The sequence below is a fragment of the Tursiops truncatus genome, chromosome 10 (assembly GCF_011762595.2).
Source record: "Tursiops truncatus isolate mTurTru1 chromosome 10, mTurTru1.mat.Y, whole genome shotgun sequence".
In the NCBI taxonomy this organism is placed as follows: Eukaryota; Metazoa; Chordata; class Mammalia; order Artiodactyla; family Delphinidae; genus Tursiops; species Tursiops truncatus.
Window position 1 is genome coordinate 18883034 of NC_047043.1, and position 6000 is coordinate 18889033.

The window sequence follows — 6000 nt, forward strand, 5'->3', positions numbered from 1 at the left end:
TATGTGTTACCCAGGCCCGGAATATATAATATCTTTCATTCAGATCCGTACAATCACCTGCAAAAGTAACTTACTGTAAAACAAGATGGCTCATCATGCTTTTTTGATGTCCCTTCATAAATGAGGTTTGCATGCTACAGAGACATTACCAGCTATCGGAGGTAGTTGCCATCAGTAAACTGCCATCTAGCTCTGCTGCACAGACAAATAGTGGGGCTTTTCCCAGGAACAAAAACTATATTATATAAAAACAACAATAACTTCCATATGTGGAGCACTGATTTGAAAAGCCACACACAATGCCAAAAAATTTATATTTCAATATCATTTCAATCCTCATAGCTACTTTTGAAAGAGGTAGTACTCCTCATTTAGAGCGTGCAAATGGGACCTAAGAAAGTTAAAATCCTGTCAATGGTGACAAAACCATCAAAAGTAGACCCAGAAAAAAAAAAAAAGTATACCCAGGGGCTTCCCTGGTGGCGCAGTGGTTGAGAGTCCGCCTGCCAATGCAGGCGATACGGGTTCGTGCCCGGTCCGGGAAGATCCCACATGCCGCGGAGCGGCTGGGCCCGTGAGCCATGGCCGCTGAGCCTGTGCGTCCGGAGCGTGTGCTCCGCAACGGGAGAGGCCACAACAGTGAGAGGCCCCAACAGTGAGAGGCCCACGTACCGCAAAAAAAAAACAAACAAAAAGTAGACCCAGGATTTAAAGTTAACCTTATGTTTAAAATCCAAAGTTGATTCTCTTAAAATCTATGCTCTTCAATCCTTCAAAATAAATGAATAAGAGAATGAATGCATAGAGTCTATCACATATTAACGTCTACTGAATGTCTTGTCCTTAACACGATCTAAATGAATTTTAGATTAGAGCCAGAGCAAATAAACTGTGCCTTGAATATAACTATTAAAATAATAAATATTACCTGGTCAGTAATTTAAAGCACTTAAAATATTATGAGCCATGAATGGTTCAACCCAGAAATAGCAGCACTATTTCCATTCTCATGTTGTTAAGTAGAACTAAGAGTCAACTCTCTGTGAATTTTGGATTTATTGTCACTAAATTCAAAGGTTCTGAAAATGTATTGAAAGGTCAATGAATGCAGCATCCATGCTATGTCACCACAAACAGAAAAAGCCAGTTCATCTGGAAGTAGATAGAAATAACTCTTCATCACATTCTTAGGAAGGTACCCACCAAAACATTAAACTCTGTCCCTAAAAAATGCATGACTGTTATTTTTTGTGGCAGCCAGAGTCCCTCCATCATCAATCCCTTTCTTTTTTGATTTGGAAACATCAATGCTCAGAAAAACAATTAGGTAAGAAATTTGGGAGGTCAACAGTGGTATATTTCATTCTGAAAAGTGTCATCTCCCAAGACAAAGTGCTCTAATGGGAGTAGAACAGGAAGAACTGTAGTAGCATAGTGCACTAAGAATTATAGTATTACAGGCCCTTTATTGCATCAATGTTCAGAAATCCCAACAATGGAATGAAATAATCCAACTTAAAATTTAGAGAACCTCACTTGATGGAAGCCTTCTGGAAACTAAGGATTAGATGAAGTTATACAACTTGGTCTATTGTACAGTTTGACCAACACAGAGTGGAACAAAGCATGACTACATACTCTTTATTGGCATACACTAATTCTAGAAAGCTATTTTCTCATGCATGTTTAAGGTGAGTAAAAGAGAATAACAACATGTGGTCAGTGAACGATTGAAGAAGAGCAAAAGTGGAATTATGAAAAAATAGGAGAAAGCATAACATTGCAGGTTATTTCTTTAAAAAAAACAAAACAAAACCTTTTTTCCATTCTCAGTAAAATGGAAAAAGCAAAGGTAGATGACAATGAAAATAGTGTCATATTGCAATGTATAGTAAGAAATATATATTTGGTCTTCATCTCCATTTCTGGCACAAAAGTTCCTAAAACACCTGGATTTCCTAAGGGAACAGGAGAGTAAGGGATATTTTATTATGTCAACAGGTGCTTTGGGTAGCTTATACAGGGGAGCTGTTTACTGGGGGAGCCAATATGTGATTATAGAGAGTTAAAACTTTCAGTCCCACACCCACCCCCACCAAAACCAGACCTCCTGGGAGGGGGGAGGGGATGGAGATTGAGTTCAACCTTCAATAGCCAGTGATTCAATCATGCCTCTGTAATGAAGTCTCCATAAAAACCCAAAGGACAGAATTCAGAGAACTTCCAGTTGGATGAACACTTGGAGATTTGGGGAGAGTGCCACTCTCAGAGAGCATGGAAGCTCTGTGCCCTTTGACCATACCTTGCCCTATGTATCTCTTCCATCTGGCTGTTTCTGAGTTATATCCTTCTATAAGAAACTGGTAAGTAAAATGTTTTCTCTGAGTTCTGTAAGTCACCCTAGCAAATTAACTGAACCCAAGGAGGGAATCATTGGAACTTCTGGTCTATAGCAAGCAGATCCTCAGAAGCACAGGCGATAATGGACTTTCATCTGGCACCTGAAGTGGTGGGAGGGGGGGACAGTCTTACAGAACTAAGCCCTTAACCTTTGGAATCTGACAGTATTTGGAGGTACATAGTGTCAGAATTGAACTGAATTGTAGGACACTCAGCTGGTATTGGAGCATTGCTTCTTGTTTGGAAATCCCCCTCCATACACACGTACACTGAAATTTTAAATAAATAGATGATAGACAGAAACACACATGCATATGCACACACACACACACACATGCATATGCACACACACACACACACATAAGTAGTGGGAGAAGAACTATAAGAACTGATGAATCTGAGTGAGTACCTGACGTTCAGGGGCTCCTTGTATTATTATGTTAGCAACTTTTCTGAAAGCATGAAATTACTTTCAATTACAAGTTTTTTGGATTGACTTTTAGTTATAAATGAAATTGTGGAAACATGCTTAACAAACATTTGTGGAAACAAATTATTAAAAATACCTCCCCAAAGTGAACAGATGTTTCAAATGTCTAAAAATAAAACAAGAAAGAGAACCAAAAGATTAAAATGTCAGATGTTGTTCCAGTAAAAGCAATCCTGATTCAGTGCAAGAAAATATTTTAAGAGATATGGACTAGTGGCTGTTCCTTATAAGAGTATGTTCAGGACGTTTATCCCATCCAACACAAAGTTTTAAATAATAAGTTTAATTACTCGTAAGACAAATAAAAGAGGTTCATGTAAAACAAATGAATTATGAAAGAAGATGTGGAGAAAGCTCATAAGGTTGAAAGAAAGAGACCCCCAAATTTAATTTTACAGCAAGAACTTCAAGAGGGTAGATAGTGTCAACCCAGGTCAGACTGAAGATCTGCAGAGCATATACGAGACACTGGAACAAACAGAAGCATACTGAAAACAGATGTCAAAGTACAGTGTTCTCAGTGAAAGAATAGCTATTATTTGGAATAAGTAGGTAGAAAAAAAGCTTCATACCCTGGGTCATCCAGGAAGCCAGAGCTGATGGTATAATGGAATTTTCTTCATTGGCATTCTGCATCCATCCAGGTGTTAACTTCTTGTATTTGCTGAAACAATCCAGGGTTGATCTATCACAAACTTTATCTCAAGCAAGATAAGAACTTATTACTACCTAAAGTATTCTACCACCCACACACCCATGTCACAGTGGAGAACAACAGAATACTTTACGTTAACTAAGCACCTTAATTTTGAATAATCACTTTTGTATTCACTTCCAGATCCTGTAATATTGATAGCACCTCTCACTATTAAAGAAGCAAATTAAAGATTAATGGAGCTAAGAATGGGCATTAGCTTTTCTATTCTCTGAATATTTATCTATCTTCCATTTACTGCTTTTTGATTTTTCCCTTAACATGTAGAGTATAGATCCTCTATGAAAATTTAAAGATCAAGTCTTAGTATAAAACCCTGAGGATCAAATCATCAAAACATTCACACAAAGGAGAGGATTTGATCAAGCTCTATATGAAGATTGCTTTTGTTCAGATGAAGGATAAAGAGTTAAGGGTCAAGTTCTTAAACAGTATTTAAGGTAGGTGTTGTGATGACTTATTATATCTTGAATTTTTAATGCATCCATTCTTTCTCTTAGGAATTCAGAACGGTAATATCTAAGTGAAAGAATGAAACAATATTGGCTTTTTCAGGGAAGCAGAGTTCTTGTTGCTATTTTTAGGGTATTTTTTTAAGAGTTTTGCTTGCCCTTTTGAAATGAATGGAAATAGCATGAGGTATCAACATGAGGTAGGGAAAAGTGAGTAGACATTGGAATCAGACACATCTGGGCTTCAAAATCCCAGCTGCAATGTTATTAGTGGGAGGCTTCATACATGCTATGCAAGACTCAGTTTTCTTATCTGTAAAGGAGTGATACACTACTTTTTTCCAGCGGAGTGATATTAGAATTAAAATAAGTAAAATTTTAAAGTGTCTAGCACACTGCCTAAGGTTGCCAAATAAACAACGAATATTTTTAAATATGTTTGTCCCATACAATATTTCTTAATCTGAAGTTCAAATTTAACTAGATTTCCTGTGTTTTCATTTGCTAAATCTGGCAACCCTACTCCTGGCACAAGTAGATACCTAAAGATCATTGCTCCTTTCCCATTACTTTAATGGCCCTTCAAACATAGGTCTGTGAATTCCTCCTCTACAGAGCATTTGAAGACAGCACAATCAAAAGAATCCTTGGCCTACATGCTTGGGAATGGGCATAAAATAACAAGAGAACCAGCTACACTGATGAATAGTGATAGATTCTGCTTCCAAAATTGTAGGGACCTAAAGTTCAGATTGAAGCATACACCATCTTAAACCCCCAACTTCCCCAAAGTAAAATATAAGCAAATATTCTGATACAGTAAAATCATGAAATAATAAAAGACAGAAATATAAAATATTTCAATTTTAATTCATTACACTGATATTGGAGAACACATATGCTTATTTGCCCAAAATAACTTCAAGATCTAAAGTAGCTAAAATGTTCAATGAGTTTGATAAGACACATTCAGTCACATTCCTAAAGTGGATATTCAGTTTTGAAATTAAAAAAGCAATAACTTTTCTCTTTTTTCTTTACTAAGATAATCAATATAGTCAAAAAATCAAGTTTCCTATGCTTTTCCAGCTTTGAAAATTCTGCCAGATCTCAAGAAAGTAGTGTCTCCAAGATATAAAAATGCTTAATGACTTATCTTAGACAATTGAACAAAAACTTCAGGTCATGAAACTCTTTTCCACCAACACTTAACAGCAAAGTTTTGTTGCTTGCGTGTCACATGTCAGACTCTGTTCTCAGCTTTAAACTGTTGAGAACACTCTCTTCACAAGGGTAACTGTCAGTATTAACTAGCATACCTTAGGTGAAGTACATAGGCCAGAGATGGCCCCCAATAAACACTGGTTCCCTCTTCACTTGATCTACCTTAAGCTCTATCTAGATGCTGCATATAAAAAGATAAATAAGACATAGCCCCTTAGCTATATAGTTGTATATGCTATGTTATTTTGTGATACATTTTTTCGCTGACAAGCCATGGAAAAACATTACTGGACTTATCTTGTGGAAGAGAGAGCAAAGTTTTCAACCATGAAAGAAGTTTATGATTTCCTCGAGAATTGTGTAGGAGTATAATAATTCCCTGAGTTAGCAAACTAAAAATGGAAAAACAAATGTTCTTTAGACTTAGAAAATAATGCATCAAAAGAGAATATAATCTTATGGGAGGATAAACTTGCAAAGATAGCAAAACAGCCATCTACTGCAACCTGTCAACTCCTCCTATTTTGTCCTAGCCTGAAACCCTAAGTTCACTCTCATGCCTTCTCCCAGAGGTCATATTACTACTGCCAAAAACCAAACAAACAAAAAGGCCCAACAACAACAACCTCCCAAAAGTCTGCAGCTACAGATGAACAGAAGGCAATTTTGGCCCGTGTGATAATTAACAATGTTTTGAATGAATTCCACATAAGACCAAC

The 6000-nt window shown here is 36.9% G+C and overlaps 1 long non-coding RNA gene across 1 annotated transcript in view; it reads right to left on the reverse strand.

Moving 5' to 3' along the window:
- The window catches only part of LOC141279638 (uncharacterized), a 38118-nt gene extending 34594 nt beyond the window's left edge, over positions 1-3524 (reverse strand). Inside the window, exon 1 of the long non-coding RNA XR_012334221.1 lies at positions 3463-3524. This is a non-coding gene — a long non-coding RNA (uncharacterized lncRNA). The remainder of the gene's footprint in view (positions 1-3462) is intronic.
- Positions 3525-6000: the final 2476 nt, after the last annotated feature.